The sequence below is a fragment of the Erythrolamprus reginae genome, chromosome 10 (genome assembly GCF_031021105.1).
Source record: "Erythrolamprus reginae isolate rEryReg1 chromosome 10, rEryReg1.hap1, whole genome shotgun sequence".
Lineage (NCBI taxonomy): Eukaryota > Metazoa > Chordata > Lepidosauria > Squamata > Dipsadidae > Erythrolamprus > Erythrolamprus reginae.
In genome coordinates this window covers 20,856,831-20,880,840 of record NC_091959.1, presented here as the reverse complement: position 1 = coordinate 20,880,840, position 24,010 = coordinate 20,856,831, and the positions used below count along the sequence as shown (strand labels likewise).

At 41.2% G+C, this 24,010-nt stretch overlaps 1 protein-coding gene across 1 annotated transcript in view; it reads left to right on the top strand.

Moving 5' to 3' along the window:
• Positions 1 to 10,521: 10,521 nt before the first annotated feature.
• Positions 10,522 to 24,010, top strand: part of KLHL25 (kelch like family member 25) — a 62,797-nt gene continuing 49,308 nt past the window's right edge. Inside the window, exon 1 of the mRNA XM_070763485.1 lies at positions 10,522 to 10,673. The gene's annotated coding sequence lies outside the window, so the exon portion shown is untranslated. The remainder of the gene's footprint in view (positions 10,674 to 24,010) is intronic.

Below are 24,010 nucleotides of genomic sequence, written 5' to 3'. Positions count from 1 at the left end.
GGAGTTGTGAGGTTTGCACATGCGTGCATCACATCGTGCAAATGACCCTCTTTGCATGCGCAGAAGCCTCTGTGCATGTGCAGAAGGTTCTTTGCCTGCTGCTTTCAAGGAGCAGCGTGTGGAGAAATGATCTGGGGGGGTGTCAGCTGACCATCGCTGCCAGTTCAGTGAGCGGAGGCAAATTTCTGCCACCAGTATGGGCGATCCAGTCCAAACTGAGAGCAACCCACCACTGTTCCTAAATACTTCCTACTAGGATGATTTAAAAAAAGGTATTGATATTTTATTTTATTTTATTTTATTTTATTGCCAGTTTAGCCAACTGTCACAGGGGAAATGATGCTGGGTGGCATTTTTGAAAATTCATGGCATGTTGTAAGAATTCCTTGGCAAATTCTAATTTTCCTTCTTCGTCCACTGTCAAACTGAATAGGTCAAAACTGAATAGGTCAAGATAGGAGGCTCGTTTTTGAATATGATATAAAATGACACAAGGAGCATATAACGTAAATGCCGCTTTACACTGAAAACTGACCTATCACAAAATTCATGATCTATAGTAAATGCTGTACAATTGTTCTTATTAATCAGAATTATTATTTTTTAATTGGGTGGTTCATAATTTTCATTATCTACCCAAGGGGCATCTAGCCTTGACAACTTTTAAAACCCATGGACTTTAACTCCCAGAATTCTCTAGCCAGGTCTTCAAAGTTGCCAACATTGAAAACCCCTGCAGTATATAGTAATAATACAAAGTAATGAGTTCAGACTGGTAGCTGCCTGTACACTTAACCCTGATTTCATCAGTTGCCCATCTTCACATAATATACTGTTTTGAATCGTAGCTAAAATCAAGTCAAAAAGAAAAGTCATGTCAAAGTTCCAGTTAGCACACCCAACACAATCAAAACTCCAAGACAGGCATATTCCTCAAAGTACAGATGACAAGGTTCCAGGTATTATGCTATTTAAATCAGAATCCGAGTCAAAGTATTCCTCAAAGTTCCAAATTATTTCCAGAGCCATCCTGACACCTAGACAGGGAAACCTGGATCTGAGTTACCCACTCAGTTGAAAGTTCACATCCATTGTCCCCACTCACAAACTTGCCACGTTGTCCATTCAGATTGTGCCAGCATGGCCGGTCCTTTCTTTGCTTCCAGCCCTGGTGGGTGGGCATGCCCTTGAACCACTCTGCATCTGTTTCCTCCTCAAATTACCCCTCCCAAGATCCCACAAACATCAGATTTTGTATAGATAGTGTGGCAAGACGTTAATTTAATCACCAACTTCTGCAGTGGCTTGACAACAGATTTATTGGGTGTGTCATATTGACACATCTACGGAAAACTCAACTCTGGAGGGGCCGAGGTTTTCCCCACCCAAATCAAACCCCAAATTTCTTCCTCTCAGGTCACACATCCGTCACCTGGTCCCACCAGGTTGCAGCCACCATCTTGACTATCTTTGGTCCACACCTTTCCAAGACCTAGTAGAACGTCCTTGGTTCTAGAGGTGAGTTCTTCCCAGTTTGAACTGGTTTGCCCAAACCAGTAGCAACCTGCTGGTGACATCATGGAACCAATTTGGTCGGTGCTGGTGCGTGAATGCCACCATCTTTTTTTGGATTTTTAAAAATATTTTTTAAAATATTTTTTTTTCTTCTGCGCATCAGCAGAAGCTGAGTTTCCGGCACTGCATATGGGCCACCATCTTGTTTGGGGCTTTTTGGAGGGAGATTTTTGGGGAAACCTTTGGCACTGTGCAGCATAGGAGGAAGTATACTTGTGGCGAGGTAGGTTAGAACCCACCCCTACTTGGTTCCCATGGGAAGGAATGTTGTTTTGGCTACACATGCCCAGCTATCTCTATCTCCTCCCTTTAGTTCTCACAGCTCCAACTGGCTGTAGCAGCCCTGAAGATGCTCCCAAAATGCCTCCAGCTTAAAAATGGCTTCAGGACGGAGGGGTAGCTTATAAATCACCATTCATTCAGTGATGGGCTGCACCAGGTACAGGTGGGATCGGCAATCCGTTAGAAAAAATGGAGATGAGTGAACATCTCTGCACCTCCCAACACATGCATGTGTGAGATTTCAGTTCTGCGCATGCACCCGAAGCGAAATCTCAGCGATTTTTTTGCCTATTTTTCACTCCTGCGCATGAGCGGTAGCAAAAATATCAGTGAAAATTGCCAAAATTGCACAAGATTTCTCTTTGGGTGCATGCACAGAAATGCACAGCCGGCGCCTTTAAGAGCCAGCCAAAATTGCCCCCGGAGCTGGGAAGACTATGCCGGTGTCAGTTTCCGGCTTCTGGGTGAAAAACGTAAGTTTGGCTCTGGCAGCACACCAGGCCGGCGTGCTGCCTCTTGGGCCTGGGAGGAGGTCCTAAGCCACCCTATTTATGGGCAGCTTGAAGCAGACCTCCTCCTCTTGCCCTCGGCTATCCTGAAAGCAAACACCCACCCACCCTCCTCTATCATACAGTGTGCCTGGACGGGGTCACCTCGGGGCGAATAGGAATTTTTTGCAGTCTCTCCTTGGTGCGGCCGTTTTTCCGCCTATTCCACACTGTTGTTAAGGATGGACTGGTTAGGGGGTGCGGCGCAATGTAGAGATACATTAGATTAATTTGGCTTCTCTCTGGTCACTGGGGTTTGGCAGGTTAGGGGCGGAAATGGGCAGTAGGAGCATCTGCGCATTCTCCTTTGGGGCATCTTTTCAAGATGATGGGCCGCCTCTCACCATGAAGTATAGGTTCATGCAACTTCTGGGAATGGAGAGGGTCTGCCCATGGGACTCACCTTATCCAATTTCCCTCGGGGTTTGGACGGTGAGCTCCTCCTACACGCTCATGGGCTTGGCTCGGATACAGGTGAAGGTGGCTACCTTCACCCTGATCAGCAAGGAGTTATGCCCAAGAGTTGCCATGAATGTTTTGACAGGTAAATTCCGCCCCATTAGTTGTTGGCCTCTGCAGGTCCTTTGTTTACACTGTTATAACGTTATTTAAATTGACGTTATTCAAATTGAAGTTATTTAAATTTATGCTAATTAATAAAGTGACCCATTATTAAATTCAGTTACTGTCTCAGCGTCGTTACTCCGCTTCCTGGGCAAATGAAATATTGCAGTGGGGGCGTGCATGTGCGGTGGGGGCGCGGGCATCCATGCCGGCCCCAGGAAGCACCGAAGAGGCATACCGGTAGGTGACGGTGACAGAGGCCCTTCACTGCATACATCTGTAATTTCTATGATGGGCTTCTCCCTGCCAGCTGAGCTGGAAACAGATATTCAAGGATGTAAGAAGTGATAACTAATAGATTTATTGAAAAAAAGATAAGAAAGCTGTACATGAAGTGTATGCCAAGTGTAAAATGCATTTATAGTGAAATCAAGATTCGGTTCTTGCTTCTCTTTATCCCATCTGCTTTGCAGAAGCAAATCATTTTGGGACAGGAGAAATGCGCCCTTTATTTGAGCAATAAACTTAGTTCATGCCGAGCTTTTTTGTTTATGAAGTGGCTGTCACAAAACAAGTCAAATGTCATCCATTATGCGCAGCCCATCCTGAGCAATGACACTTACAGGATTGGATGTTAGATCAGTACTTGCCTCAAACCTTCAAACCTTAAACAAGTATTAATCAGGAACAATAAATCACATCATGCTAATACAGATTCCCAAAAATAAAATAAAAAATAAAAACAAATCTTTTTGCTACTTTGGGCTGTCAACGCTGATTGATTCATGACCTTGTATTATTTTCATCCATGGCTGCTTCACCATGCTTTGTTTTTTTTATATTCTAAATCGCATCTCCAAGCACTACTAGCCAACCTGGTCAACACTAAGAGCTACGAGAATTCTTAATTCAACCATATCTGGAAAGAATCATAGGCTGGAAAGTACATCAGTATTTTTATAGTCCAGTGGTGGCAAAACTTGTAGACACCAAGTGCGCAAACTGAGAGTGCAGATGGACATGCTCATGCATACTCATGCACATTTATTTGTTTGTTTGTTTGTTTGTTCCATTTCTATGCCGCCCTTCTCCTGAACCTCAGGGTGGCTTACAACATATTAGAAATCTACATAAAATTGCGTTCTAAAAAATCCACCATTAAAAACTAAATAAACAGATTCATATGTCAAACATCCTACATTCATTTATTGGGTGGGGCAAGATATCAAAGTTTCAATGGCCCCAAGCCTGCCAACAGAGGTGGGTCTTCAGAGCTTTGTGGAAGGCAGGGAGAGTGAGGGCAGTATGAATCTCTGGGGGGAGTTCGTTCTAAAGGGCCGGGGCAGCCACAGAGAAGGCTCTTCCCTTACACCCTGCCAGATGGCATTGTCTGGCTGATGGAACCTGGAGAAAGCTGACTCTGTGGGACCTGACCAGCTGCTGGGATGTATGAGGCAGAAGACGGTCCCATAAGTAATCTGGTCCCATGCCATGTAGGGCTTTATAGGTCATAACCAACACTTTGAATTGTGTTTGGAGACTAATCAGCAACCAGTGCAGCATGTGGAGTGTTATAGAGAAAATGGCCATGTCTCAGAAGGCTCATGATTGCTCGCGCGGCTGCGTTCTATACTACCTGTGGATATTAGATCAGTACTTGTCTCAAACCTTCAAACCTTAAACAAGTATTAATCAGGAACAATAAATCCCACCATACTAATACAGATTCCAAATATATATATATATTTGCTACTTTGGGCTGTCAGTGCTGATTGATTCATGACCTTGTATATCGGGTTTCTCCAGGTCCCGACAGCCCCTACCAGCTGTCCTGTAGGAGGGGGGCATCCCAACACCAACAGCACGTCAAGAGGTAAGATCTTTTTTCTTTCATGAGCATCTGTTTTGTCATTTGCAGGGAAACAGATGTTTACAAAAGAAAGCAAATTGTCACCCCAGCGAGTGACACTGGTAAGGTTGTAAATCAAGGACTTAACGGTTCACTTGAATTATGATGATCGTTCAAGCCACTCCCACCTGATCACATGGCTGGCAAGCCACTCCTACCCAGTCATATGACCATTAAGCCACACCCACAAAATAAGCCACACCCACAATGTGGCAGTAAAAATTTTGGCTGCCCATTACTGACTGTATATAAAGGACCACTACAATGCCACGGAGATACAAGTAACAAAAGAAAAAAATCCCCTAGAGAGCATATGTGTTAACAGAAAAAACCTCCATGTTTCCTCTTTGTAAGTGTATATCTGACAACTCTGCACACTCCTTAACACTTAACAATGTTCGTCATCACGGTTCTAATTTAACCCACTGCTCAAATCAGGCATCTTATACCAACCCAGTCAAATGGTTGTCCAGTGTATTTTTGAAAACCTTCAGTGATGGAGCACCCACAATTCTAGGAGGGATTCCACAGATTAATTGCTCTGTCGGAAAACTTCTCCTTACTTCAAGGTTGTATCTCTCTTTGACAAGCTTCCACCCATTACTTCTCGTCCTGCTCTCGGTTGCCCTAGAGAATAAGTCAGCCCCCTTTTCTTTGTGACAGCCCCTCAGGAGTTCAAGAGTGCCATAGATTTGCTGCCTAAACTCATGATTTAAAACCCACAATATCTCATTCTTTTCATATGGCACCTGAAATTTGAAGCAGCCATTCTTCAAATTTAACTTTGTCTGCTGAATGAACCCAGGCCCTGTGTCTTATCTACTCCGGCAACGCTATTGTAGTAGCCCTTACAGGACCAGGACTCCCAACAATGGAATCTGGACTATTGTTCATCAGCAGTAGCAGCAGAAGTCCTCTGCATTTCTACAGTGACAGTCAATCTCTGCATAAAAGAATAAATAGTACCCCAAAAAAAATCAGTGAAAGGAAACTGTTTGAGTCTCAAGGTCAAGTCAAGAGAGTTGTCATTTCATTGCGCAACAGCTGAGCTGGAATTTATTCAAAAGGTTCAACAACGTCATTGATTAAGCCATGAAGGAGAAAAGATAAGGCAGCAGTTTATGGAACAAGTCACAATCCTCTGCGCTGAAAACATGATAGAAATAGGCATTATATGAACCACAACATCTGGATTCACACAATATGATAAATAAAACCAAATAACCCACACTAGCTAAATGGGCTGGGTGACTCCAGCTGATATCAAATGATTCTTCTCTGGCTGTGTGCATTAATCAGATCATACCAAAAAGCCATTTGTCACACCAAAATGGGTTGCGCATTTTTGATTGTTTTGCAAATGGCAACTGTCTACAGGCAATAATGACTGTTCGTGCCTTATTTACTTTACTAGTTACTAATCTCGCTTTTTTATTACTTTCTTCCCAAAAGCAGCAAAACTGAGCACATATCCACCCTCTTATAAAAGTACTAACCATGGAAGTCAATGTCTTCTCAAAATTGTAAGCACTGAAATTTGCTGTTTGTTACAGGCAGTGAAGGGCTGCAAAAATTGTACTACCACACTGTGGGCATGGCTTATTTCGTGGGTGCGGCTTGCCAGCCATGTGACCCGGTGGGAGTGGCTTGAGGATCATGTGACCAGGGAGTGGCTTAAAGGTCATGTGATTGGCTTAAAGGTGGCCAACTTGACATCACTCACGTCAAGGGTTTGGATTAGGGTTAGGGTGCCTGGCCTCACCTCATCTCAAAGAGATACAATTTCCCTATCTATTTACTATTACTGAACATCCAAATTATACTATTTAATTCTATGCATATATGCAGTGAAGGGCTACCAAAAATTTTGCTACCACACTGTGGACGTGGCTTATGCATTTTGTTTCAACAACTTTCAGTGCAAATTGGGTGCTCTGGGGTGGAGCTCCAAATTTTGCTACCGGAACTGCGTTCCTGACCGTTCCCATAGGAGCCCATCTCTGCATATGTGCCGATGAATGTTATGAGTGGCTGAGGTCTGAGTGTTAAAATATTAGGGATTTTAGGTTAGATATTTAGCTAATTAATTGGATTTACCATTGTATTTTATTGTTCTTTTATTATATGTTGGGAGCACACACAGCTCTTCTAAAATTATACACATTCAAACTCATTTACTGTGACAGGAAAAACATACCCAGAGCCCAGAAGGGAAAAAAAGAAAAAAATTCAAATTTTTCTTACCAGTTCTGCATACCTGACCCTAGGAGCCCATCACTGAATACAGGTAATCCTCAATTTACAGCTGTTTCTTTAGGGACGGTTCAAAGATACAACACTTTTTCACACAACTGTTGCAGCATCCCCATGGTCACATGATCAAAGCTCAAATGCCTAGCAACTGTCAGGTATTTATGACAGTTGCAATGTCCTTTGGTCATGTGTTCCCTTTTTTGCAACCTTTTCACTAGCAAAATCAGCGGGGAAACCAGATTTGCTTAAGAACCACGTTATTACCTTAGCAACGACAGTGATTCACTTAACAACTGTGGCAAGAAAGGTCAGCAAATGGGTCAAAGCTCACTTAACATCTACCTTGCTTGGTAATGGAAATTTTGAACTACTCAGGTGACCCCGAGAGCACAGATAAAGCTCTAAGTAAGCCCAATGACTCTCAGAAAGAGCGCTAATGATCAGATGACTGTAAGGAATAGAAATCCATCCGTTCCTTTAGTCAGAACTGAAGAAGCTTATTTATTTATTTATTTATCTATCTATCTATCTATCTATCTATATCTATCTATCTATCTATCTGATTGATTGATTGATTGATTGATTGATTGATTGATTGATTGATTAGCCACCCCTCTCTGAAGACTCGGGGCGGCTCACAATATATAATAAAAGAACAATAAAATACAATGTTAAATCCAATTAATTAGCTAAATATCTAACCTAATATTTTAACACTCAGACCTCAGTCACTCATAACATTTATCGGCCAGGGAGCCTAAGATCTAATTGCCCCAAACCTGGCGACACGTATCTCTGGGGGGAGCTGATTCCAGAGGGCCGGAGCCCCCGCCAGGTGACATTGTCTGGTTGACGGGACCTAGAGAAGGCTGACTCTGTGGGGCCTAACCGGTCACTGAGACTCATACAGCAGAAGGTAATCTGGCCCGATGCCAAGTAGGGCTTTATAGGTCATAACCAACATTTTGAATTGTGTCCAGAAACCAATCGGCAACCAATGCAGTAGTGTTATATCATATAAGCTTCTTCAGTTCTTATTGAATGGTGGCGGATGGAAGGATTTATAAGGCATAAAATAGTTGATATGAATTGATATTCAATGTTTGCAGATAAGCAAATTTGGATTTTCTTTTTAAAGGGCATGTATTTACAAATAAGGGTTAAGAAATATGAATAAAATAAGTAGAGATATAAGGAAATGATTGAAAGCACTATGGCTTAGATTTATTTCACTGCAGCATCCTTTTTCGTAAAAATAACAATGTTTATTTTTACATGAAAGGACGCTGCAGTGGCACTACAAGGAAAGGGCAGTCCTTTCACGTAAAAATAAACATGTTTATTTTTACGTGAAAGGACCGCCCTTTGCTTGCAGCGCCGCTGCAGTGTCCTTTTTTGTAAAAATAACAATGTTTATTTTTACGTGAAGACCTCCCTTTGAAGGAGCTGGGGAGTCCCTCCCACGAAGAGATTCCGGGGGCGGAGCTTTGACATCACCGGCAGGTTGCTAAGGACGCCAAGGTGATCACTTCCTGGATTCCATGGAATCCAGGAAGTGATCACCTTGGCGTCCTTAGCAACCTGCGAGTGACGTCAATGCTCGGCCCCAGGAATCTCTTTGTGGGAGGGATTCCCCGTTTGGATTCGAGTTCGGGTTCGGTTCGGGTTCGGCCGAATTTTGCATAAAGTTCGTCCAAACTTGCCGAACCCGAACACCATTGGGTTCGCCCATCACTAATCAAAAGTAAATAGATATTGACAAATGCACGGCTGGCGGTTTTAGCGCCAGCCGAAATTACCTGCGGGGCCGGGAGACGCTGCCGGCAGCTCTTCCAAGTCCGTACTTCCGGGTTCCTCGGAACCCGGAAGTTCGGCTTTTGGCAGCGCGCCACGGTGGCGCGCTGCCTGTTGGGTTTTGTGGGAGGTCTTGGATCGCCCTATTTAAGGGCGATCTGGACAAGACCTCCCCCTTGCCTTGGCTTTTAATGCGAACACCCGCCCACCCTCCACTATCAACAGTGTGTCTTAAGGAGGTCGCCTCGGGGCCGAATAGGAATTTTTTGCGGCCTCCCCTTTAGAGGCGGCCGTTTTTTCGCCTATTCCACACTGAGGGTGTGGACTGGATTGGTTAGGGGGTGCGGCGCACTTAGTGGTATAGGCCTCCCTTTGGTCATTGGGGTTTGGCAGGTTAGGGGCGGAAATGGGCAATTAGAAGCAACTGCGCATGCTCCTTTCGGGCATCCTAAAGGGTGATGGACCGCCTCTCTCCAGGAACTAGAGGTTTAAACAACGTCGGGGATTGGAGAGAGGATGTCCATGGGAATCACCGGATCCAATTCCCACGGGGATTGGAGGGTGGACTCCTTCCACACAACGAAGGGGCGTGGCCTGGACCCAGGTGAAGGTGGTATCTTCACCTGGGTCAGCAGGGAGTTTTTGCCCAATGTTGCCAAGGAATGTTATGGTAGGAATTTCCGCCCCGTTAGTTTTGGCCTCTGCAGGTCCTTAGTTCGTTCTGAATTTAAATATTGAAATTGGTGTATGCAAATTTATGCAAATTTATTTATGCAAATTTATTTAAATTTATGTTAATTCAATAAATGACCCATTTTTAATCCACAACATGTCTCAGCGTCGTTACTCGGCTTCCGGGGGTAAATGTATCTTTTCTTTTATGTACACTGAGAACATATCCACCAAAGACTAAATTCCTTGTGTGTCCAATCACACTTGGCCAATAAAAAACTCTATATGAATTAAGAATTTTTACAGATTATATTTGGTGATTCATATTATATTGTATTGTATTGAAGATTGAAAGTATATGATACTGCATGTATGTGTGGAGAAAAATAAAAAAACTTTTGACAAAAGAAGAACTGAAGAAGCTTCTTGTAAGCTTTTGAAAAAGCACCTTTGGGACAACTAAAATGGGCTTCACTAGCTTATGGTTCAGGATATTGCACTCCATTTAGAAGTGTAGAGTGATGATCAAAATGACAGGTTCAGCCATGTTTAAAAACTGCCACATTGGAACTGACTCTTAACCTGTATTCATGCAACTAATAACTCACAATTAATGTCTGAAAAGACATTTCAGCCTATATCATGTTCAAACTTCATGCATTTATGAGGCTGATAAACAATACAATCCATCCACATTGATTTAAGCCCCCACATCATGTACTTTCTGCTCAGCTGAAGGTTCCTACTACACAGGACAAAGGCTAAGAACAGCAATAGCAATAGCATTTAGACTTACATACCACTCCATAATGCTTTTACAGTCCTCCGTAAGTGGTTTACAGACTCAGCCTCTTGCCCCCAACAATCTGGGTCCTCGTTTTTACACCTGGGAAAGTTGGAAGGCTGAGTCAACCTTGAGCCGGTGGTAAGATTTGAATTGCTGAACTATAGCTAGAAGTTAGCTGAAATAGCCTGCAGTGCCACCCCAAAAGAAGAAAAATACCTTCCTGGAGAAACCACTCTAAGGTCCAAAGGGAAAAAAAGCAGAACCATTTCAAGAGGCATCCACAAAACAAGTAAGATCTAAGAAAACAAAACCAAGGAGACAAACTGTTTCATGACTTGGAGCATAAGATAGTTAGAGACATTTTTCCACTAAACTTTGCTTATTAAGCTCTTGTGCTCCCTGCAACCTCTCTAGCCCAGGGCTCAGCTGCCATTAATCTACAGTGTTCCTGGAAAAAAAAAATGTTGACAAGGGAAATTTAAACCATCCAGTAGTTTTCTCCTCCTGAGGACATCATACTTTTAAAAAAATCTCTTAACTGTGGACCAGTGTTTCTGACATTGGTTGTGCAGCAGGCTTAAATCTTCCCTTTGCAGCTGATATGAGATTCCACTGCACTTAACATTTCCTTCTGGGACATGTTCTCAAGCTTGGTTATGAAGCTCCCAGACCACAATAATTGGATTTTTACACATAATGCAAAGCCAAAAGCAACAAAACAAACTGGCTACCAGTGCCTAAGTCTTGATTTTTTTCTTCTTCTTTCAATTAACTTCATTTTCTGACTTCTACACCAATGCACCAAGCCATAAACCAATCCTGCAGGCAGAGATCTCACAAGCCACTGAGCTCAAATGTATTTGGCTAATTTATGGTTCGGTGTCTAGGCAAGAAAAAAACACTTTGGATTGTTGTAAGGTTCAAAGAAAACCTGTTGTATTGTTTTTTGATTTCTCTAGAGGGTGAGCTAGATAAGGATTTAATTTCAAAGTAAACTTGACAGGGTTCCTGGGAATTCTGATGCAGAAATGTTTAACCCACTTAAGTGAACTAAACAAGACATCAACCTCAGATGGGCTTTCATGATGCCTCAAACGACGCCTCAGCTTTCCTTTTCTTTTTTAAAAAAATCTTTATTAGATTTTTTCCCCTTTAAAAACAACATGTAGAAAAGACGTACAGAGCATACATCTAAAATAAAAAACAAACAAAACAATAACAAATATCTTTTACAGCTTCTCCATATTATTTTCCTAGGTATTTACAAATTACAACATTGCTATCTTTGCTATTAACTATCATTGATACATTATACCATTCTACCTTCGAAACATTGAGTCATCTGTTTTGTTTCCAACAACTACAGTATTTCATTTGTTTTATTTACATGTATATCTAGTTGTTTACATAGAAAGGTAGAAACATAGAAGATTGATGGCAGAAAAAGACCTAATCTGCCCTTTTACTATTTCCTGTATTTTATCTTAGGATGGATATATGTTTATCCTAGGCATGTTTTAAATTCAGTTACTATGGATTTAGCAACCATGTCTGCTGGAAGTTTGTTTCAAGCATCTACTACTCTTTCAGTCAAATAATATTTTCTCACCTTGCTTCGTTCTGATCTTTCCCCCAACTAACCTCAGATTGTGCCCCCTTGTTCTTATGTTCACTTTCCTATTAAAAACACCTCCCTCCTGAATTTTATTTAACCCTTTAACATATTTAAATGTTTCGATCGTCCCCCCTTTCCCTTCTTACCTCCAGACTATACAGATTGGAAGTACATTACACAGAAAGTAAAGGAGCAAGTGTCTATAAAGTTTCATTAGTACATCTATTTTATAACAAATTTTGACATTTCTTTTGTTTTAGCCAGTTATACCATTTATCCCATGCTTTCTAGAAGTCGGATTCATCTTTATTGTGTATTTCAATTGTTAGCTTACTCATTTCAGCACATTCCAGGATTGTGACAGGGAGAGTTCAGCGGAAGGAAGATTAATGAAGGGAAAACAGTGGACGTGATGTGATAACATCAGCTGAAGTCTTCGGATGTTATGAATGCATAGAAAGTGGATCAGCTCAACCAATTAGGGCTGACACTACTTATCAAACTGAGGATCTCCTGTCTCTTAACTGAGGGTCAGATGGCCTGGATATCCTGGAACCAGCACAGATAAGTCTGGAGGATGTATCGGAACATTTTATTTATATATTGCTGGTCAAAAATGTACAAGATAACAAGTATAGGTGTGAACATAAACATGAACAAAGGAAGTATAAATACGGATAAAGGGGGACAGTAAGGCAGGAATGTGCATGAAGGGTATGTATGCATGTTGTTGAGTTATTCCATTATGAATTTTAAATTAGGGTTTTAGAGCTTAGATTGCATTTTTTGACTTCTTTTTATTGCTTTTTTGTAATTTATATTGTTGTAAGCCACCCTGAGTCCTTTGGGATTGGGTGGCATAGAAGTCAAATTAAATAAATAAAATAAATAAATGATAGGCACACTGGTGTGCTTATGCTACCCCCTTTACAAACATCTTAGGAACGGGGTGAAGTCCACGGTAGACAGTTTGAGGTCGAAGCTGTGAAGGTTTGAGGCTGTAACAATGGAGCCAAGAAAAACATTCCAGGCATTGACCACTCTGTTGCTGGAGTTGTATTTTCTGCAATCAAGTTTGGAGCAGTTTACCTTTCGTTTATATTGATTGTGTGCCCATCTATTATTGTGGTTGGAACTGAAGTAATCATTGACAGGCAAGACATTGTAGTGGACAATTCTGTATACTATGCTTAGATTGGACTGCAGGCAGTATAATTTAGAAGAGCTGTGCTTGCTTGCGTGTGTGTGTACATATACATACTGTTTATATAGTAGATAATGTATATTTTTGTGTGCCTAGGTGTAATATGTATGTGGCATATATACATAGAATTAAATAGTATATTTTGGATGTTAAGTAAGAGTAAATATATAGGGAAATTGTATCTTTTTGAGGCGAGGAGAGGCCAGGCACCCTAACCCTAACCCAAACCCTTAGTGTGAGTGACGTCAAGTTGGCCACCTTTAAGCAAGTCACATGACCTTTAAGGCACCCCCCCAATCACATGATCGCCAAGATACTCCCACCTGGTCACATGGCTGGCAAGCCACACCCATAAAATAAGCCACGCCCCACAGCATGGTAGTAAAAAAAATTGCAGCCCTTCACTGGACTAACCATACCAGTTCTAGTCTTGGTATCTTTGATGAGCTTAGCCTTAGCACTGCTGCAGCCCTTAGAGACCTTTTGCAGAAAAAAAAAGCTTTTGAAAAAGTTTAACTGTTGCTGGGGCAAAAAATATCTCAAGCCTGTGCTTGGGAAGAAAGAAGTGTGTGTGTGTGTGTGTGTGTGTGTGTGTGTGTATGTTGCTCACTATCCCTCACCAACTCCCCGCTCTGCCTAATTCCAAACTAGTAATGACGGCTTTGTTTATGGCAAGGACATAGCGGCCTAGTCATTCAGCGAGCTCTGCATGCTACGATAAGCGAAGCTCCTGCTTGCCCAGCCATTCGCTGCCTGCCTTCAAACACAGCTTCTAATTAATTTAACCCCGAGCGCAGCGCAGGCAGCCTTTCCTGCTGGCAATTAACAAGAAGAGAAAAACAGGCAATTGGGAGAGCAGGGGGAGGAGGGTCTTGGGCTCCCTCCTGAGCCCAATGAATCTGCAACGGGGAGTATATCAGGAGCAACCAAAGGGGAAGTGGACACCTCTGGTTTTAATTAAGCACAGAGCCCACTGCAATTAATAAAACGTGCCGGAGGAGCGCTGCAACCTGTTGGCTGTCTTAGCAGCCTGGCATTTCAAGCCTGAGCGGAAAACACCGGGAATTTGGATAGGCGGGCAACAGGTGCGCCTCTGGGAAGAAAATAGCCAGCATTGCACAAATATTTACGAAGGCCGTTTACACCCACCCACCCCCAAATATTATGATTATGGTAACCAGGAGAGCGGAAGCAATGGAGTCTTGAATAGTGGAGGGAATCCAACGTGCCATCTGGCTTTACACACCGCACTAAGAGGTAATGGGCCGAACCTGGTACGAATGGGATTGGCGATCCGGTAGGACTTTTTACCGGGTCCCAGCTGCACAGTGCCTGACATATATGCATACCCCCACCCGAGATTTTGGTTCTGCACATGCAGAAGGAATTATATTTTCTTTTCTTTTTTTGAAAGAAAAAATATTTTATTGAACCATTGGAATTGAATTTAAATACTCCTTCCTTTAAAAAAAATATTTTTATTAAGTTATGTACATTAAAAAAAACAAGAAAATACAATACAAAGAAAACAACAAAAAAAGAGAACACACAGAGAGAAACATTAAATAACACACTAACAACTATACGATGTAACCCCTAGGGTTGTCTTACAGCAATTCATATCGACTATTTACATTAATACAGTTTGTATAACTTACGTATTTCTCTACATTTTTCCTCTAGTAATACCTTTTTTTTATAGTTCAGTTGCAATGGATATACAGTAGTCTCATATTATATACAAAGTGCCATTTCCATTATTGAGCATTAACAATTCTGTATATTTTATTTTTTATTATTATTATTATTATTATTATTATTATTATTATTATTATTATTATTATTTCTCCTTTCCAACCAATCGTAAAAACAGGTTCCAAATTTGGTAATATTCACTTTTCCATCTAAACAGGTGGAATAGCCACTGTAAATTCCATCTATGATTGAATGATCTACACTACAGACATCATCTGTAGATCATTCCCAAAGAAATATAGCTTTCTGTAGAAAAAGAAGACACAGACTCTTTTGCCTTCTCTAGCCCGAAATGTTGGAAGCTATAAAATCTGGAATTCTTGTGCTACGTTTATTTGGCTTTATGGCTTAGTGCATTGTGTGTGACCCCAGATAATTATGCTTGATCAATAAACCACGGCCAAGCAATATACTGCTTATTGTAATAAGCACACCAAGTCAAGAAGTTAATGAGCCCGTGGCTCACTTTGCACAACGCACTAAATGAAATTGTAATTGGCTGTTTGGTGGCTCCTTATGTGGTAGGATTCCGACGCTTGGTGAGGTTAGAAATTTGGGGCATTTGTGAGTGAACTCAGCCAGCTGGTTGATTCAGTGAACGGTAATTAAACAAACTGTGGGTTGGTTCATAGCAAATATGCTAAACCTTAACCTGAATTAACAAAGCAAACTTGTTGTCCCCATAACATCTTGTATCCAAGCAAATGAGTCATATTAGGTCTGGAGATAAGGGCCTGTTTCACATAGCATGAAGTCGGTGGTTGAGTTTCTACAAAATGTTGAATCTATGTTTAGGGCTAGTAAATCTGGGTTGCAAAAATCTGAACCAGCCCTAGCGCTTTCTGTATCTTTTAACTGCCATCTTGCGACTATTTGAAACTTAATTATCTTGTACAAAGGTAGCTTAAGTGTCTAAAGAAAAGAGTAGAAACTCAGTTGTATACATATCTACACTGCTCAAAAAAAATAAAATAAAGGGAACACTCAAAGAACACATTCTAGATCCAAATAAATGAAATATTCTCATTGAATATTTTGTTCTGTACAAAGTTGAATGTACTGACAACAAAATGAAATTGATTGTCAATCAGTGTTGCTTCTTAAGTGGACAGTTTGATTTCACAGAAGTTTGATTCACTTGAAGTTACATTCTGTTGTTTAAGTGTTTATTTTTTTGAGCAGTATATTTCAAGAAAAAAAGTTTGCTCTTCTAAGTTTGCTATTCTAAGTTTGACATATGAAATAACAGTGAATCAGAATTTCAGAATTGAAGGGCAAAACTCTTCCTGATCCAAACAGCCACCTACTCACTAAACATAAGGAGTATTCCCAGGGACTTTTACTCAACCCAATTATGGGCTCTAAAAAGGCTCAAATGCTCTCTGGTGTCCGTGCCCACTCTGTTTTCTTTCCTTCCAGGACAATAGCTTATCAAAAAATCTCAGCAAATCACAGTCTCAATTTTCTGTCTTTTATCGGCATTGCTCATCACTGGGAAATAATTTCTCTGAGTCAGGGCATCCTGCTCTTGCAATTGTTATGTGTGAATTTTTTTGGAGGCAAGGGGAAGGAATAAATAGGATTTTTTTTTTGTACCTACAGCAAGATTCATCATCAGCCTCATTCCAATTGCTCTTGTAAGATATTATTTTTTTGCTGCTGTTGCTGCTGCTGCTGCTACTACTTCTACTACAGTTGTGCAATCTTGGTGGAACACAATCACAAAGAGGCATAACCAGGCGGGGTTCCACTTACTGGTCACTACCGGTACGCCCTCTGGGACTGTTGCACACATGTGCACCCATCGGCATGAGATTTGGCTTCTGCACATGCACAGAAAGCAAAATCTCAAGTGAGGATGCTCTCGCATGCAAGATTTCACCGGTTTTTGGCAATTTCTTGGTTTCCGTGCATGGGCAGAAGCAAAAAAACCCCACTGAAAATGGGCGAAATCTCATGCGCAAAAGCTTCCTCACACGAGATTTTGCTTGCTGAGCATGCATGGAAGCCAAATCTTGCACATGCATGCACACATCAGGGGCATGGAGATGTGTGCGCATCTCAATTTCTGCAACCAGAACCCTAATCCCAGCCGTACTGCCTGCAACCCATTACTGGGCATAAACCATGATCAATAGCAATAGCAATAGCACTCAGATTTATATACTGCTTTATAATTCTCTCTAAGTGGTTTACAGAGTCAGCATATCGTTCCCCAACGATCTGCATTTTTATTTTACCCATATTGGAAGGATAGAAAGTTGAGTCAACTTAGAGTTTTGTTGCAGTGGTGGGTTTAAAAAAATTAAAAATACTACTGGCTTTGTAGCCATGGTTTGGTGGGCCACCTCTGCATTATAACTATTGATACAAGCCATTCAGGCCACCAAGTTACTACCAGTTCCATAGAACCCGTCTGAACCGAGAGAAACCCACCTCTGCATTACAACTATTGACACCATCTTGGAAAAAGAAAATGCATGTAAAGGTAATGCTGAGCCTAAGTCTATTTAGGAGACAAGAGGGGCTCTCAGTCTTAGGAAAGAAAGAAACATTGGCAAACCAGATTCAAAACCACGCCAAGAAAATAGTAGTGACCAGGAGGCAACACTGTGAATTGTGTTTTCACAAAATTAATACGTGGGGGGAAACTCTATCTTTTCTTTCCTTTCCTGCCTTTTAAAGGGGACTTCTCCATCTTTGGCATCCTGTTCCTTTCCCCTTTTTTTCTGCTGATATGGGAGCTATCTAAGCCAAGGGAACTTCTGCTTATCAGCATTTCTTATCTCATCTCCATTTCCATAGTTCATGCCATTTTCAGCTGAATCCTAGAGGCAAACCTAGTTAGGTGAACCTAAATCTACATCTTCCCTAGGGAACAACATTCAAGATCAAGTGAGGTACTAATACCATTCTTTAAAGCCTTAGTAAGACCTCACCTAGAGTACTGCATCCAGTTTTGATCATCACAGTATAAAATTTATTTTAATTTAATTGACTTCTATGCCACCCAATCCCAAGAGGACTCAGGGCAGCTTACAACAATAAATAGTACATACAATAAACAAGTCAAATAATTAGTAATAAGAGCAGTAAAACCCATAATAAACCCTAATGAATTATCCAATCAAACCCACATACATACAGAAAGATGTTGAGACTCTAGGAAAAAAATGCAGAGAAGAGAAATGAAGATGATTAGGGGACTGGAGGCTAAAAGATACAGTGAATGGTTGGAAAAACTGGGCACGTCTAGTCTAGTGAAGAGAAGGACCAGGGGAGAGAGGATAGCAGCCTTCCAATTTTTGAGGGGCTGCCACAGAGAGGAGGGAATCAAGCTATTTCCCAAAGCACCCGAAAGCCAGACAAGGAATAATGGATGGAAACTGACCAAGGAGAGATTCAACCTGGAAATAAGGAGGAATTTCCTGACAGTAAGAACAACCAACCCATGGAACAGAAGTTGCCTTTGGAAGTTGTGGGAGCTTCATCACTGGAGGCTTTCAAGAAGACACTGGACTGCCATTTGTCAGAAATGGTGTGGGGTCTGCTGCTTGAAGGGGGGTTGGGTTAGATGACCTACAAGGTCCCTTAAAAATCTGATAATTTGTTTTCTGATAATGTTTAGTATCGGGGAGCTGAAATGCATCCCTGGTGACATCAAGGTCAGTGTCCTGCTCTGCAGACAATAAAATCTATGAATTCTTTTGACAATAATTCCATTGTTGAGCTGTTCTCCCTATACAGAATATTTCCAACAAACATTCAGAATCTGTCTTCCTGTAATTTAAACCCATTATTCCATGTCATGCCCTTTGGGAAGATGAAGAATAAGTCTTAACCTTCTTTTGTGTGACATGCCTTCAGATATTTAAAGAGTATCATCAAATCTCCAGTTGTTAGCTTAAAGGTGCTTGGGTTCTGTCTAGTTACAACCACATCATTTATTTAGCTCTATCCAGTTCAGTGATTAATATTAAAGCAAAAAGGTGCACCTGACATTGACCCACATAAAGATTTTCTTACTGCCTATAAGTTGCTCCTAAGCAAAACGTGAAAACAAGATTAAAAATTTCAGCTGCTTCTGAGATATTGCAATTGCTCTTTATGAAATTGCCAAAAAAGAATGTTTTAAACAACTTCTAGAAATGATACGTTTCTCGCATTTTTGTCAACACAACCAACAGCTTTAGTTATTACCTTATTGATGCTGTTAAGTATTCTTCTACTTTTTCTCCCAAAAGGCTTTTTAACTAAGCAAGTAGGCAGGGAAGGAGGTACATTTCTAATTGAGTTCAATGGGACTCAGAGTAAACCAAGACAGCCACACCACTGATCGGACATTTTGGTGAAGCAAAGTGCTTCCAAAATGAACATGTCACTTCCTGCTAGAGATGTGAATTCTCTCAATTTGTCTGGGTATAATCAACTGCAAATTTGATCCATTCAAGTGTAAACCAATTAAAATGTTTGTGTAATTAGCCGACTACCCACAAGAGTGCCCTCCCTCTTCCATGAGCTTCCAGAGATGATGCCAAACAGGTGAATCACCTGGGATGTTTAGGGATCCTAAGAGAAATGCCAATGCTGTGGCTGGCTCTAGCATTTAAACCAAGTGGGATTTTTATTGACTTGTTCTGGCCACATCTAGAGCAGCAGGCAGACAATTTATTTATTTATTTGTTTGTTTATTTGTTTGTTTGTTTGTTTGTTTGTTTGTTTGTTTGTTTGTTTGTTTGTTTGTTTATTTATTTATTTATTTATTTATTTATTTATTTATTTATTTATTTATTTATTTATTTATATTTGTATGCCGCCCCTCTCCGCAGACTCGGGGCGGCTTTACTAAATTTACTAAAGAGGGAGTCTTTGCTAGGCTCAGAGACTGTTATTGTCATCGTTATCATACCATTATGAACTGAGCTGGGGTGGCGCAGCAGGTAGAGTGCTGTACTGCAGGCACTGAAGCTGACTGTAGATCTGTAGGTCAGCAGTTCAAATCTCATCACCGGCTCAAGGTTGACTCAGCCTTCCATCCTTCCAAGGTGAGTAAAATGAGGACCCAAATTGTGGGGGCAATATGCTGGCTCTGTTAAAAAGTGCCCATTGCTAACATGTTGTAAGCCTCCCTGAGTCTAACGAGAAAGGCGGCATAAAAATTGAATAAATAAAAATAAATAAATAATCATCATCATCCATCATTTCCCAGGCCCCAGAAAGCAAGACAAAAACTAATGGGTGGAAGATTTAAAGCAGTGAGCCAAATATAAACTCATGAGCAATTTCTTGACCATGTGAATTACTGTATTAAGCATTGGAATAGCCTGAAGTTGTGGGTGCTCCATCACTGAAGGCTAGACACCCATTTGTCCCAAATTCCTTCCTTCCTTCCTTCCTTCCTTCCTTCCTTCATTCATTCATTCATTCATTCATTCATTCATTCATTTGACTTCTATGCTGCTCAATCCCATGGGACTCAGGGTGGCTTACAACAACATACAAATAATGCAGTAATAGAAAAAGTCAAATATTAATTAACCCCATTTTAAAACCATAAAACTGTCAATCAAACACATGCATACCAACCGATACCTTTCGGTTGTGACAAGCTGTTAACATCACGCCCCCCAGGCCTGCCGACAAAGCCAGGTCTTCACAGCCTTTTGGAAGGCCAGTAGAGTGGGAGCAGTATGGACTATAAGTAAAGGGGGGGTTGGTTTCATAGATCTGGGGCAGCCACAGAGAAGGCCCTCCCCAATTGTCCCACCAACCTGTGTTATTTAGTCAACAGGACCCAGAGGAGGCCAACCCTGTGAGATCTTATTGGTCTCTGGGTGGTATGTGGCAGGAGATGGTCCCTTAAACAGTGATGGGCGGCTGTCCCCACAGGGAGGGGGGATGCAGTGGGGGTAGTAAGTTTATGCACTATTTATTGAATACTTAGTAGTTTTTTTATTGTCCTTCCTTCTCTAGTACCTTAGTATGATCCTTAATTACTTTTAAAATAGGAAATAATTAAATAGTATGTTTTTACTCATAAACACTTTAATCGTTTTAATCATTATCTAGAACTGAACTGTTATAGCAATGAAAGAAAATTGAGCCACTTGCCTAATCTGTTATCATACTGAACCTTGTGGGTTCAGTACAAAACCTTAAAATGTGACTGGGCTCCTCAACAAATAATGCTGTCTGTCATTTGTCTTTTTTGTGGCTATTCAAATAATGTGACTTAATCAACTGAAAGCCCAGTTGCCTCTTGAGAAAAAAGCACTTTTGTGATCCTGCTACTAAGGATGGAGAGTCATTTCAGCCCCCCAAGGCCAGTCACTTTCTTTCTTTCTTTCTTTCTTTCTTTCTTTCTTTCTTTCTTTCTCTCTCTCTCTCTCTCTCTCTCTCTCTCTCTCTATTTCACATGACCATCAAGCCACACCCACACAATGAGCCACACCCACAGTGTGATAGTAAAAAATTATGTCTGTGAATTGTTATGAGGATTCCTGCAATGAGTAAAGGATTGGATTAGAACACTTGCCTTCCAATGCTATGGCTTTATGGTTGCTTTCTGGAACTTCCAGAATCACCCATGGACCATAGATAGCAACAATATGGGTGTGGCTCTCACACACATTGATGCAGAAGAAGAAAGAGAGAGAGAGAGAGAGAAGGAGGAGGAGGAGGAGAAAATCCTCAACCAAAATAAAGCACCCCACAACCTTTTTTTATCGACCAAAATTGTTACCATAGGAACAACAAAGTCTGCTTTCTCCCTTGAAAGCATGGAGCTGCAGTGACCTCTGCAGGAAATTTAGCATGAAGCTGGGAAAGGAGAAAGGTTTAACTAATGTATGCAGGAGTGGGAAAACAGAAAACACTTCAGCCATCTCCCTCGTCTGTGGATTGCGTTGGTGGGAGTAAAGCACTTGGTGGAGTTGATACCTCCTCCCCTCCCTGCCGCTCTACATCAGAATTTGCATTTGGCCTTGGAAAAGGAGAGAAAATTGTTTTGCGATGTTGTGGCAGGTGTGATTTTCCGACAATAGCCCCCACAGAAATACACACTTTTCTGTTCGCAAGTTTTGTTTACCTCTGAAAGGAGACTAACCATAAAACGTCTTATATATTTATTCTATCAAGTGTTTTTGCCAGCCAACTCATTTACGATCAGAGACTTTGTTATATTTAACTCCAACTCATTGGCTATTTTAGTTGGGAAGGCCCTCCCACCCATCACTACCCCAGCCTTCCAATTCCTTAGAAAAACCTTCCTTTTGGCCAGAATAAAGTCACACCTCTTCCTGATTTAGGGGCTAGACTTCTGGCTAAGACTGAATCCCCCAAAATATATTTTATGGTGCATATATAATTTAGGTTCTCCTCATTTGAAGGCCAAATGATTCTACGATGCTCACATAAGGCTGAGCTTTTAGGTGGAGTGAGGAAACCTCTCAAGGAGAAGCCTTGAGTCTCATGGAAGAGATGTACATTATCTACTATTAAATGCATCTTTGATAGGTTGAGGGTCATATTCAGATCAGTGAAGGGCTGCAACAATTTTTACTACCACACTGTGAGCATGGCTTATTGTGCGGGTGTAGCTTGATGGCCATGTGACCGGGTAGGAGTGGCTTGCCAGCCATGTGACCAGGTGGGAGTGGCTTGACAATCATGTGACCAGAGGTGGCTTAAAGGTCATGTGACTGGGTGCGTGTGGCTTACCAACCAAGATAAGTTTTCAAATAGGTGCTTGGACTCTTTTTTCAGTTGATTAAGTCACATTATTTGAATAGCCACAAAAAGGACAAATGATAGACAGCATTATTTGTTGAGGAGCACAGGAACATTTCAAGGTTTAGGCAAGATTGGCCAGGTGTGATTGGACAAACAAGGAATTTGTCATTGGTGCATATGCTCTGAGTGAACATAAAATAAAAGATTCATTTCTCAAAAATCATGAGGTACAACATTCAATGGTTGTCATAGGGAACTTCATTGTATAGTATGAATTAACTCTTATTTACCAAAAGAAAAACTGGGGGGAGAGGGGAGAGCTTTTTTATCCCAGCTCTGTTTTCACCCCAAATGTTCAAGGTCCCACATTTTCATGCCTATTTGAAGGTCAAGACACAGGATGTTGTTGTCCCTGCCATCACATTTCAACCTGGCATGACTGCATGTTGAGGCTTTTTAGATTCTCAACTCCTTATTTTGCAATTGGCTTGCTTGGGCAGTAAACTCCCGGACATGATTCATCTAGTGTTGGTTCATTATTGCAGGTAAGAATGAAGCCAACTACAACTGAAGATATGAATATCGCAGTCAGAGCCAATATCTATCTATCTGTTCAATCCATCCGTCTTCCCAATGCTCCAGGATTTCACATCTAGATACTTTCATGTCTAGTTACCCATTTTTCCAAATAAACAAGTGTTTGGCTGTTCTTTTCAATGTCATAGAAGTTGGCTGAGATTTAATAATTCAATCTTAATACTACCACAGTTAACACTTTTAACCCTTTGGGTGAGGAGTTCTTTTCACAGTTGTGAATAATGAATAACTAAGATAAGACCTTATTTACATAAACCTATCTATTCAGTTCCTAGGAATGGAAAATATACTTGATGGCACATAATCAAGGTAGTAGCTTAGTATAGATTCATTTCTCGCCTTCTTCTCATGCCCTATAGTCCTAATTTAGCTTCTTCTTTTTTTTAATACAGTCGTTTTGTCTTTAAAAGCAATGCATTAACAAAGCAGTCCTACACAGGTTGAGAAAACTATGAACGTGTGACTGGTGCGGAATGAGAACATTGTTCTCCATCTGCTCTCACTAGCATCCCTAACTGAAGGAAGCAGCACCTTGTAATTAAATGCAAAGCAAGGAAATTAATTAAAAATAGGTGAGAGTGCTGAAGAGTGCCAGAATCGGAGGGAAGTTACAGAACAGAGGTTCCTTGATATTTGGGGAGGGGAGGCAATAGACACATTGGAAATTACAGAGTGTGTGTTGTGTGAGCCAGTTCAAAATCTGGCTGCTGGGGACGGGAGAATA